The sequence below is a fragment of the Melopsittacus undulatus genome, chromosome 10, assembly GCF_012275295.1.
Source record: "Melopsittacus undulatus isolate bMelUnd1 chromosome 10, bMelUnd1.mat.Z, whole genome shotgun sequence".
Classification (NCBI taxonomy): Eukaryota; Metazoa; Chordata; class Aves; order Psittaciformes; family Psittaculidae; genus Melopsittacus; species Melopsittacus undulatus.
This window is the reverse complement of record NC_047536.1, coordinates 25,640,852-25,654,676: the sequence shown is the minus strand read 5'-3', so window position 1 is coordinate 25,654,676 and position 13,825 is coordinate 25,640,852.

Sequence of the window (13,825 nt, the reverse complement as noted above, 5' to 3'; positions counted from 1 at the left end):
GGACACGTTTTGGCTAGAAAGTGTCTTCTTTTTTTCTTAAACAGGCTTTTCCACTCAGTTGGCTTTGATACCATTTACCCTTGGGTACTTTGGAAACAAGCTAGAACAATCTCAGTGTTGTTAGCAGTTGGTTTTGGGAATCTTAAGGGACTGTGAAGGGCCAGGGTTCTGGCAGACGACCAGCAGGGCACCCACTGGAAGGCAGGAGATAAGGAACTGGGAAATTACTGTCTGACAAATAAATTTCAGCTTCTGGAAGGATACTGAAACAAAAGAATGAAACCATTTGTAAACACACAGAAGATAACAAGAAAATCAGTAAGCACAAACATGCAGTTATTTGGAACAGATGATGTCAAACCAAGCTCAATTCTTTCCATGACTGCATAACAGGATAGGCAATGGAGGAGAAACAACAGTTGTCATGGCTTGTTTTAAGCAAGTCTTTTGACTCTGACTCACAAGACATTCTTACAGGCAAGCTAAGAAATTTGGTCTTGAAGCAACTCGGAAGTGGATGCAAGAGGCTGCAACAGAGTATTTAATCATTGTCAAATTGGAAGAATATATTGAGTGGGTAACCTGAAGGCTTGTTCTAGATCCAGCTTCATTCAGTATTTCTTGGACTGAAATAGGGACTATTGCAGAAGACGCAAACAGTGGTGACTTGTACATGACAAATCAGAAAACCAGAATGCTTTTAAGTGAAGTGCAAGGTATTGATACAACTTCAATAGTAATAACCAGAATTAGAACTAGCAGGACGTGGCTGCAGTGATTCCAGCACCAATAATCTGGGGTGGCAGAAAAGCCAACTACTGTTAGAGTGGACAAATGTGAAGCCACCATGGAATACAAAGGAAGCAAGGAATGCTTCCACTGAAGTACTCTTTCTATGCTTTAGGAGAACTTAAAACTCAGAGCAGTTAGGGAGATGCCAGAAGAAAGCAATCACAGCTAGTATTCTTGGGGTCAGGATTCTAGATCTCAAACAGAAACTTGACAGAACTGGAGGTATTCCATTTAGGAGAGAGACAAGAATTAAAATTTACAAAAGGCTGTGGAAAACACAGGGAAAAAATACACTGTCAAGAGGACAAGAAATCCTGGGCACAGAGGAGACACATTCTAAATGTATGAGCAGGGAAATATTGGATAAGTTATCTGGAGTGGTGATTGAGTTTTTTGTTTTGGAAACACTTCTGAAAGGTTGGACAAAGATCCATCACACTGTGTAAGTCACTGTAAGTACAGCTGATCTAGCCAGAGGGCAGAGGGTTGGATGGATAACTTCTTGAGACCCTGTTCTTCTGCGCTTTGTGTACATGGGTAAAAATCTTTGGCCCTAATAGCAAAAGGCAGGAGCTAGAAGTTAGGGGATTGCTTTTTTAATAGAGCAGCCACAGAAACTCTGAAAAACATTGCCAGCTAAACCCTCCCATATTCTTTGTAACCTTAGGAGATAATAGTAATAATTAATAATAATGGAAGGCTGCAGCTAAGGCCAAGGATCAAGGGGCAGCGGATGATCTCTGTGCACTAATTGCATAGCATTGTAGTAGAGGCTGGGGTCAACTAACCTTGATTATGCACCACTGTCTTTTAATTTTGATCTAGGCATGTGACAGACATCTGCAATGAAATATAGACATGCACAGGCTCCAGAAGTAGTTGGCACACTCTATGTCACCCAGTTATCATGGGCTTAATAAAATCTAGGTTAAATCCCCTAACAGATCAGAGAACAATGCCTTTTCTCTTCATCACAAATCCTGAGCTTGCTAGCACAGAGTGAAAGACGATGTCTTGCATGCTTTACAGCCCATTCCAAGTCCCTGTGGGATTAGTTAATTATTCTTTGCAATAATTAAGGCACAAACAATTGATATAAGAATCTCCATTTGTTTATAGTGTGAGGATTCCCTTCCCCCAAGGCTGGAGAAAGCTCCGAATACATTTATACTCCAAAGCTGCTGCTCTCCAAAGGGAGATTGTTCTGCTTGGCTGAGAATGAAAGCCATCTCGTCGCTGTGGCAGGTATGGCTATATTAAGGCAGCAGTTGGGGGCCCTCAGGAGTTACTTGATTACATGTTGGAACAGCTTCATTCTTCAAGAGCTGGCATCCAGCCAATTAGTCCTATAGAAAGACTGATGTTTTAACTAGACACATCCATCTACACGGCAGCTTTACAAACACTCTGTTTTATAGGTGTGGACTGCACGAGCATTTCTATTTCTGATTTTCTAGACAGGTCAAGGGACATCCCTGAGTTCTGTTCAGGGCAGATGATCTGGGAACCCAAAAAGCATGTTAGTGAAGTTCAGAGTCTGGCTTTCATGTGCTCACTAACTAAGGCATTCACTGAGGGACAAGTAAGAGCTAAAACTATTCAGTCTGGCCTTCGCCTGATAATCTGCCATAGATTAAGGAGCTAGAAGCAAAACAGTTGCAGTTTGCAAGCATCCTGTAAGGTCCTACTCAGAAAACGTACCCAGAAAGAAAAGCAGCCTCTCAGGAACCTGCATTTGCTTAGAAATGAGAGCAAAAATATACAGTGGCCAAAGTAATAGAATCATAGAATCATCCAGGTTGGAAAAGACCTTTAAGCTCATGGAGCCCAACCATCACCCCAGGACTGTCAAACTAAGGGCAAACAGATCTCCCCTCATGGCTGCCCCTCACGATCTCCAGTTACAGCCACCCCTCATCTGCCTCATCATAGTGTCCCACACTATACGGCTGCTGCCCCTACGCTCCATGGCCACCCCTCATCTCCCCTCATGACCACCCCTCACTGCCCATGGCCACCCCTGCTCTTGCCTCACAATCTCCCCTCACCTCTCATGCTGGCCCTGCAGGTACCTCACATAGAGATCACACCCCCGAAGTCCTGATCCTGGACACAGTCAGTCCAACGCAGTGGAGAGGTACAGTCACACAGCTGGTAGTTACAAATACACTTCCCTCAGTCACAGCCCCGTGCACAGTCTCTGCATGGTGCAGACTCAACCAGCTGACCTGAGAGCTCCCCACATGCTGCTGCCTCCTGAGTGCCCCTGCCAGTGCCACCATGCTGCAAGGAACTCCCACTGATGACTCCCTCTAGTACTCTCAGATCTGTTGACCTTTCCCTTTCACCTTCCCATCCTTTCTACGACCCAAGACCTGCACACTGGGAAAGAAGGAACCTGAGAGCTATTTTCCAGTCACTGACTTGACTCACAGGGTGTGTTCTAGCATGGAAGCAAAAGGCTGCTCCAGGTCTACTGGGAATGGGAGGTGCAGATTCTTAGCAGAACTTTGGCAAGAAAGATGCCTTTGTCAGTCTGCTCTGCAGCCAGCAAATGGGAGGGAGATTCTAGGCACTTCCTAACATACAGATTGCCATAAATGAGAGCCTCTATAGGTTAAATATGCAATTACATTAGAAAAAAATATAATTAATGATCACCAGTTTTAAGATCAACAGTAAATATAAAGAAGATAATTTTAAAATATTCTAATTATATTACAAAAGTAGTCCTCTTAATACCAAGCATATAGAGGCTGGTTACAGATTCTAACTGGGCATCAGTTTTGAAAGTATTACTATAAGCTGCAGACTTTGGTTCTGGTGTTTGTAGGTTTGAGTCTTTGATTGTGGGGACAACGTTCTTTTTCCTTCAGTACACCAAAGCTGTAGGAGCCAGGAGGAGGTTTGGACATAATGTATTTGCAGCATCAGCACATAACATGGGAGTCAGCTAGGGCAGCATGGCCTGCCAGGCTCTGCAGGATAATCCTGCTATTCTTCCCTCTGGGGTGCTCTTAACACTCAGAAACCTGGAAAGGGCAAAGGATCCAGACTTTCACACCATGCTGTATTGAAGGTGTCACATCCAAGACTGCCACAATATATGATCTGGATCATTGCACCTATACGTATCAGCCACTTGAATAATGAATGCTGAAAGAGGCAGGTCTTGCATGCTTAGGCACCTAAGGAGGGTTAAATAGTACCTGATTTCAGATATCTCCATTGGAACTTGTTGGCTGGACTTCCTTTATAGTCAACAGACAATCACACTTGCAGAGTGTGATTCATCCAACCTCTTTTAGTAACCAGCTGCAAGTCGAGGTGAATATCACTTTTGAAGTGTCTGTTTCTCTTCACTGAGTACAAAAGCCCTCGAAAAGACCATTTCACACAGGGATGCCTACATTGTGGACATTGCCGAGGAGGTGAGATGAATCCCGGCCAGACCGTGTAAGAGCAAGGGGAAAAGTGCAAAGCTGAAAAACTGCTGCAAAGCATTTAGCAGCATCCTATGAATTTATTCTTCTAGTTTTGCACAAAGTCCTCAGGCATCCTGCAGAGAGCTCTGGTTTTTAAATGATGTGAATTTTCTCCCTCTGTGTTCAGCACTCTGTTAGAGGAATTGCAAACCCATAATTCTTATTCTCTGGATGAGTCATATGTTAGTTTGCAGCAAAAAAAATAAGAAATGACTCGCTGACTGGAGTTCTCTAACATCTCTTTGGTAATTAATTCCCTCATTAAATGTTGATTCTGAGTTTACAATCAGAAGTAATTTAGAGAGGACACAAGCTGCAAAGGGTGGATGAGCACGCTGTAACTGAAGGCCTTGCTACATGCCAAAGGGTAGTTTGAGCATCTTTCCACAGGTGATATCAACAGGACTTTCACTGAAATGACAGCTGTCAAGAACAGCCACCTCATTAACCTCAGTCCATCCCAGGGCTGTCTACAGTACTCAGCGCAAAAAAAGCTATGTGAATATTGCCATGGCATTTCCTACCTGTCACATTTCAAATGGCTTAAGTGCCATGATGGTCATGACTTCTAATTAGTCACTGGTTATACTGTCAGGTATTTTGTTCCCACAACTGTGCGAAGAAATGAGGATTAGCTCCTAATTTCTCAAAAAAGGAATGGTTAACAATGGTGACACAAGCTACTCACCCAGAGGAGTCCCCCTTGCTAGTAGCATGAAGAAGCGCCTTTCTAGAAAGCACATGCTACCAACCTTTCTGCACACCTTTGGTAAAGATGCTCACCTTTGTAGGGAAATGTGCCTGAATTCAAGACTGTTCTCACATACACTCCGAATTGTCTTCACCTTCCTTTAAACTATCACCCTCTTCCTTACTCATTAATGTATTTCAAAGCTTCCTGATTGCCTAAGCACTCTTTCCAACCAGTTTTTCATATCCCACATGCTCTTGGTTGTCATGTTTATAGTAAGCGTGGTTAAAGCCTTTCCCAAATCTTCACTCGTGAAGCCAAGCCATCAACGTATTTCAACATGGAAAACTCCTAGGTGCAAAGCTTACCTTCTATTATTTATTTGCTGATAGAAGTATTTCTTCTGGTGTTTACCCAGCTTATGTGAGCTCCTATAATTTTGTGTTACTTTTCAAAGGTGTTTTGTCTGTTCAGATACATTAAATGTAAAAGGAAAACCAAAACCTGTATGCAGTTTGAAATAAGAATGCAGAAAGCAATAAGGCAGGAGCAGTGTTGCCAGAGATAAGTATTGACAGGGCATCTTCTCTGGTTGTTCTTTGAGAGACCCAAGTTAGCATGGGCTTAATTCTAACAAAGGCAATGGATATGACCTGCAAGCAGCAAAAGTAAAAAACTGCAGTAGGAAATACAGGCCTCTGTATAAGCTGGTTTTAAACTTCATTATAATATACCTTTGATCTGGGTGCCTAGTTCAAAGAGTGAGAGACTGAAGGAGGACATGATATTCCTCCAAATATGTAAATGGCTGCTGCAAAGGGAAAAGGAATAATCAGTTCTCTGATGGGAAGGACAGGAAAGACTGGGATATTACTTTAACAGGTTAGGTATGAAGGAAAACTCTGCCCTTAAGATGGGGAGGTTGTAGCATGTAAAGTCATGGGAAAGGGTCACACAGACACTGTTGGAATAGTGTGGACAGCCCATAGAAAAGATGATATCCCATTGTACAAAGTATTTTCTAATTGCCATCTCACCAGAAAGCCAGAGTCTGACATATTCAGAAAGTGGAAACTGCATTAATATCTAAAGCAGCTTGTAACCTGCCCCTGGGATCACAGATGTGCAGGTCTAGTGAGGTAGTTCTGCTGCCTGAGCTTTGCCTCCTGCAGCAGGTTGACTGTACAGGCTCACTGAGTGCATCCTACAGCACATGAATTGCAACAGGCAAGACAAGGGAGTCCAGTAATTTTTGCCTGCCTGTGTTCACATGTGCTGGGCTGCTGCCACATCCATCAAGATGCACTCTAAGAAAGCTTGAAACTTGGACACAAAGACATTTTCCTAGTGCTGTTGCTCTCGATTCTTAGCTCTTTTAAGTCAATGCACCTTACTTATTTCTTCTTCAGCCTTCAAGCACTCTCCAGCTTAACAGCATTCCCCATTCAGTTGCAAGTCTCACGGTATTTCCTGGGTTTGCTTTAAAAAAGCAAACCCCAGCTGCTAGATTCATGCATTGCAAAGCAATCTCATCTTTCATTTTTAAAATTATATTTCTCATTCTCATAGTTGTGGAAAGAAGCCTGTAAAGATGAAGTGCCAGTACCCATACAGCTCCAAAGAGAGAAGGCAAATAAAAGGCATTCAAAGTACGTTGATTTAAGCCAATCTCATGATTTCTTTTTCCCCAAGGCCTGGCTCATGATTTTTGAAAAGTGGCGTTTGGAAACGTTGGAAACATAAACTCTTACTAAAGAACAGGGGGAGCTACTAAGAAGCAATGAAGAAAGACAAGATTTGTTCAGTACAGTAAAAACATTAAAGAATTGAAGAGCAAGACTTGTTAAAGGCTAGCAAAATCCCATTGCTTTCTCACTCAACAAGTCAGCTACACTGTCGCTGGTAACTGAAATGTGCATCTTTTTGTTACATTATATTACCTTTAATTGCACTATCAGCTTGATGGTTTGAACATGACAAAGTTGTTTTGTTTACTGGAGAAAGTAAAGGGCCTTTTGGGGCTCTAGAGAGTGCTTGATACCTGTTAACAAGCAGGTCAAATAAATAAAGATGGAGGACAAACACGGATTTTGTATTCAGTATTCATGGCCTGGTTTACTTTGCTGATAACCAGCATCCTTATGGCATACACTGCTATCAGAAAGCTTTTTTTCCTGACTTTAGGAAGGGCATATTTTAGTGATAAAGAAAAAATTATGATATTAATTTGTTTTTAAAACCAGCCCTAAAGACAAGCTTTTCTTACAGAAGTTTTTCTTTTTTAATGAGCTTGAATAGCAAAACCACATCATCCAGCTTCTGTTGATGTACTATAAGATGTTCAAATAAGTATCTTATTTTCAAATTAGGTAAATACTCACATACCAGATCTGTATCATATTTAAAATCTAAGAAAAAGAATAACATTGCCTATCCATGTTGATGGATATATTATAACGTATATTATATATGCCTTGAGATTGCGAGACAAAATGCTACACATATAACAGAATGACTACATTTACTGAAATTCAGTAAGACGTGTTTTGCATTCTTTAGAAATTGAAAATCCGCAAAGTATCTTAGATTCTTTCAGTAGGACAAAACTATTTCTTTATTGGCTTTTGCATACATCAGCTGAAGCGAGCTAACTTCACATGCATGCTCGAATCTCAGTGCAAACTGCACACTTTAGGTAGCATACGCTGAATAGATAAATGAGAAAGTAAGTACATACAAATATTTTTCCTTAAAGGATATCAAACAATTTTTAACTTAAGATAATCTTGCACTTGAGTATGTGCAGCATAGAGATTTATTAATTTTCATGAAAGAATTGTATTACATGGTGATCAATTTTGATTGTACTATAGGTACATAATTTAGCTTTCCTAAAAGAGCAGAGATTCCTTATTCATGATAATACAGAGATCATTGATCAAGTGATCTTGAAAAAAACAATATTACAAATTGTTGTAAGAGGGACTAGAACAGAATCTTCTCAATTCTTCTCATATAGGAAACCAAGAATATTTCTAATGATTGCCTTACCCATTGGTTCAAAGATTTAAACAATATTTTTTAAGAAAGAGCTTTGCTCATAGACATGTAGTTAGTATATGGGCAAGAGATTACTCATGTTCAAGCTACCATCTAGTTTATTAATAGTTCCTCTAGGTTCAGTTCTGCTTAGAGCAGCTGATAGAGAACTCCAAATGCAAGCAGCATGGAAGCAGATCCTGGTGATTCCAGAGGCATTTCAGACACAGAAGTTAGAAGACATGTGGCCAGGTCCCAGTCTCACCCAGGCCCCAGAATGCTTTTTTCCACAGATTCAGTGGGAGCAGTGTGGGGTCCTGCTAGTTTCTAGTCTTAGCTCTTTTACAGACCATCTTGGTAAAACCAGACATCAAAAAGCACCCCACTGCAGATATCCTCAAATGAAGCACCCAGCCTCCATAGGATTTCCATGTGCAATCACAGAAACAGCCTAAGAAACGAGGTGAGCAGGCCTTGACTTTCAGCCAGGAAGAGAGAAGATGTGGTTTGCTTGTCTGTGTCAGACTAAGGCCCAGACACTACTGCACATTCAAACCCAAGAATGAAAAATGCAACACAAGCTACTACTGAGGCAATTGCTTGTGCCAGAAAATACAGTTACCTGAAAAATCAAAGACTGAACCTGAGATTCCTACACTTGAGATCTTCCTATGCAGTGGCAGGTATTAGTATGCCTAAAACTGCCTGCCATGCGTTTTCAAATAGACTATGAAAAGTTATGGAACATGTAGAATAAAGCAGCTGGAAATAGAAGATGCTGCTCATACTGCTTTTGTGATCATGCTGTGTTTTGCATGCACAGCTGCCCCAGCGGTTTCCCCATCAGATGTGCTGCTGCATTTGTGCTGAAAGACAACAAAACTCAAAAGATTTAAATGAATGTGCTTCAGAGGCCTTTAAAGAAAACGCTGTTACAACTTGGCCTGCACAGAGTGGCACTGTGTTTCACTACCTGAATTAGATTCAATCTAGCTCCCCCAGCACTAATAATAATATAATATGCTGTAAAAGGAGTCTAGAAATCTTCAATTGAATCTGTATGTTTACTATGAAAGGAGCTGTGTTGACTGTACAGTACAGCATTTTAATATTTTCAGCAGGCAAGTAATACATCTTGTCTAGACACCGGAGAGGTTTTCAGACACAAAATTATTTTAAATGCTAAAACAAATAATGCAGACTTCACCTCCCATCCCTACCAGATTGTGGAATGTCATTTACTTTAAATTTGCAGCCAGACAGCACATAGCCAGAGAAATTGCCTGTAAGAAAAAATAGGCTGACACTTATCACCGCATTCCAGTGGGACCAGAGGGTGATGTCAGCTCTCTCTGTTTCTCTCAGACAATTGAGCTTACTACAAATCAATAAAAACAAGGTTTATTGGTATCTTTGCTTGAGCCACTTTCATTGTCCTAGTGACAAAGTCTTCACAAATTGAATCATTAAACACAGTAATTGTGTTTCAAATACATTTTAGAGAGGAGGAAGGGAAGAGAGGGTGTAAAAGATTATTTGCTACAGTATTTATGGCTGCAGAATGTAGATTTGTAACAGTCTGCCATATCTACAATTTATTTTTCAATATGGAAAAAAGGAGCAGGGGGAGGTGGCAGAGGAGGGACTCCAGTAAATGGAACAAACAGTGGCACTCAATTCAGACCAGCTAAGCTTTTAATATTTCCCTGAGCTAATGTTATATAAGGGATTTCTCAGCAGCTCCTCACACAAAATGTCAAACTTAGTTTAAAATTACTTTTTTAAAAATAGATGGGCTTAGGAAAAAAAAAACAAAACCCAACCAAACAACAACCACAAAACCTTGCACCCTGGAGTCAGGATCTAAGGACTGTTACCAGCCTGGTGGTTAAAATAATTCCTTCCTCGGTGTTGCTCAGTCCCTTACGCAAGCCTGTAAACTCATTTCGCCCCAGCACTCTTTAAATCTTTGTCGCTTTTTGCATATGTGGTTGCAATTTACATACCACCCACATTTAAAGAGGTATTGACATTTTCAAGCCGGCTATTTTAGCCCCTGGATTTAAAATGGTATCAATCACACTTTATTTCTTCACTTAGGAGCTCAGGCCTGTATTTGCTGCACACCCACCTCTCTCACTGCAGCCCAAGAGGCGTTTAGAAGCCACCATTTGCATATTTATCAGCCCTTCAGCTCTCTTTCAGTCATGGATTATTGAACCCTGGTAGAGATGGGGTTGGGTGCCCCAAAGGACGGAGATTTCGGCCTCCCTGTTCTCACAGTTGCTATGCAAACTGAGCTCGTGGCTGCTCAGCACATGGCATAGCGAAACACAGGCACATTTCACAAAGCTATCCAGCATTATTCAGCAGAATCAGGTGTGACTGGCGTTCCGGGCGCTGGAGTGGCCTCTGACCAAGCTGGCATGTCAATGGCATTGTTCTCTGCTGAATGGCGGTGACCTGTGCCGGGCAGGGTTAGGTCAGCTGCAGGCCAGGGCCAGAGAGCTCATAAAAGTTCCACATGCTCCAAGCCTGACTTGGAAGTAAATTGGGGATTGCTCTAGACAATGGCATTTGCTCTTTTGTCTTAGACAGCACCTCTCAGGAGCAGGGAGAAAAGAGGCAACAGGAGAGGCTATGTTGTTGGAAAAGCTGGGCTTAGCTGTATCTGCACAAACATGAGTTTGTCTAAAGAGACACTGTGCAGGTTACCACTGTGAACACTGTCCTTTCCCTTGGATTAGGTTCCTGGTGCGAATCAGAGAACATTTCTCCCTCCCCTCTTTTTATCTTGTATTTTTCTTACTCAATTAACCTGAAATGGAACATGATCATGCTTCTGTAGCTGTAGCATCCTTCCAGCACAGTAGTATCAGACCTCTCCACACATTATACAAATTGTATTTTATCACTGAAAATTAAATCTAGAAGGCAATGATGTCCAAGTACAGAATACTATAAGGATGTACAAGTGCTTCCTTCACTGCACTGGCTCTTAAGATGAATGAAGGAATGTCAGGCAGGAGCTGCTGCTCTTCCAGCAATTTAAGTCATTCAGCACCATTCCTCACATCACACGGATACTGTGCTGAGCTATCAGCAAGGCAGTGCTTAGGGAAACACAGCAAACCACACTTAGTGCCTAGCACATCCCACAGCTGGAGATCTCCGGGTAGAGCCTTTGCAGTCTCTATCCTAGCTTGTCTATCAGCCGAGCTACAGCTATATCCTAAGGGCACACACAAGCCTATTTGGCAGGGATTAGTTCAAGCTTCCCTTACACCCTGTATCACAGCTCCAGGAACTATGTGTGTAACAGTTATTATAACAAAGAAATGAAATTCGAGTCACTCGTGCCCATCCCAAATCCCAGCAGCAGGTTGTATCTCAGCCTAGCGTTTTGTTAAGGATGCCTAAACAAGGTAGCACACACCAGAGGAAGGCCTAGCTGTACTCTGCCCCTCAACAGCTTTTTGGAAACCACTGCAAACAGGGAACACATTGGACACCACCGCACCTACACCTGCAGCTCCTGTCATGGTCACATTCAGCCCATACCTACCATAGCCTGGCCTGAAGCAACCGCTTCATGGTACCTTTGAGAGAATGCTTCAGGTTTGTTTCTCCTGAAAGAACACTGCTTCTTCTCTCGTTTTATTCAACCTGATAGCTCCCTTTTGCTTTTTACTTTTTTTTTTTTTAATTCAGACACTGAACTGTTATACACAAATATTTACTGTCATTCCCTTGTACATTAACACAGGATGTTGAGAGCTGTTTGCCTTAACGTGTAGCTGGGAACAAAAACTTGGTACATTTCAGTGATACCCTTTCTTCTTCCAAAGGTATAGCCTCACAGAGAAACAGTCTTGTATGTGCTCTGCCAGAAATTTGTGTAATTAAAGACATTAAAGGGTTAGCGATCTGCTTTGATCCTACCACTTCAGTGAGGACAGGCTCAATAGAGTTGCTTGGTGACCCTCCTCCCTCTCCCTTGCTAAGACAGTTCCTGAGGCAGGTAAAAGTTCCCGGGCTGTGCAGAGATTTCTCCAGGGGCTCCCTGGCACTGTTTCTGGAATCACACGTGTAAGGGAGTGTCCACCAGCCCACCCTGCTTCCATCCAAAGCTGCTGAAGCAGCCAGGAACTGCAGGCTTACCTTTGCTTCTGCGGCTGGCTGAGCAGCGACAGAGAGGTTCTATTGTCACTCTGCTATTCAGAGCAAAATGCCATGCATTGGAACTATCTACAGTAAAAGCCTTCGTGAAACGTAGAGGGGAAGGATGTGCATATATTGAAAAAATCACCTGCATCTGGGTAATTTCTTTTCATCATACCAAGTAAAACAAATGCAGCAAACAAACAATCCAGACACATGGGCTTGCTGACAGTAAAACCTTGCATTTTAAAATGATTGTGGTGTGAATTAATTCAGTTGGCTGTAGCACACACCATTTATCTTGGAGAAGGTCTGCTCCAAAATGAGAGTCTGGGTTTGGTAAGTCTGTCAGTGACGGCTCTATTTCCCAGTATATATTTACACTCACATCAAACTTGGTGAGTGGGTTTGCTGTCGAACTCGCAAAGCACAAACCTGACAGTTTGGTTTGAAGTTCCCTTCTCCACACTAGGGTCATACAAGAACACTGGATAGATGCATTTGCTATAGGTTATAGCAGTCTTGACAGTAGTGAATGAATGATTGCTCCTAAAAAGTACATCTTGTTCTGACATTATCGCTTCATTGCATTCTAAAAGTGGCTGAAGCAGAGACATCCTTCCCTGTCTTTCCCCACCCCTGCTGCCATTCAGTATCTCTTCTGGTTCAACAATCTGTATTTTCAAGCTGATTTAAAGGGGTTATGGATTTACACCAGTGGGACATGATGCATAGTGGTAATGTTTAGAGCATAACTGCACATTTTTTGAGAGAAGTGCTTAGCTTATTGATAATAGAAAAAGTATTTTACCCTCTTGTGTGCCTAACTAGTCAATATTCCTATTGAAATTAATAAAATTCATATAATCTATTCCATTGGAGCCTATTTCTATTATAACTGAAAGCAGGAGATGTTGCTGCAGACTTCCATGGGAGCAGCATTTGCCTCATGAAGAACATGAGATAAATAATGGTTAAGCATTGCATAATTCAGTAACTCCTGACTTGAACAAAACTCAGAGACATGTTCACCAAGAAAGCCATGCTGTTTGTAATTAGGGACAGCCTGGCTGGATCAGCACCAGTGCCAATAATAAGAGGCTGTAAAATGTAGATGTGAAAAATGATGAATTGACTTTCTATGACTATTTGTGCTTAAAATTAGGGCAGGCACTCAAGAACTTTGCTGAATCAGGGTTTTGATAATTGGCACCAGTAATGAATGCAGACATTTGGGAAGGTATGTTTCACTGCTGCTGTCATATTTTATTTTTGGAGATGTTAAAGAAAAATATCAAGAAGATATAAAACAAGTAATTAAATTCCTGTTTTGTGTAATGCAGAACAAATACTTGCTTCAAGTTTTATAAGCATCTTGCAAATCAAAACCATAAAGGCAGATAAGCTTTTGTTTTAAAAAGGCACTCTGATGGCTCAGCAGAAAAGGATAGGAGAGGTGGAGTTGGTTTTATTCCTTCCAAAACAGAAGAACTGACATGCACCACAAATACATTTCATTAGGTGACAGTAATAGGGGTTGTCAGGAGCCTACAATAACAACAAATATCCTCTCACATCTCAGGTTTATGTGGAAGTCAGGAACACAGACTTAGTTCAGATGCGATATTTGATTTGTGTTTGCTCAGGAAAGTGCTCT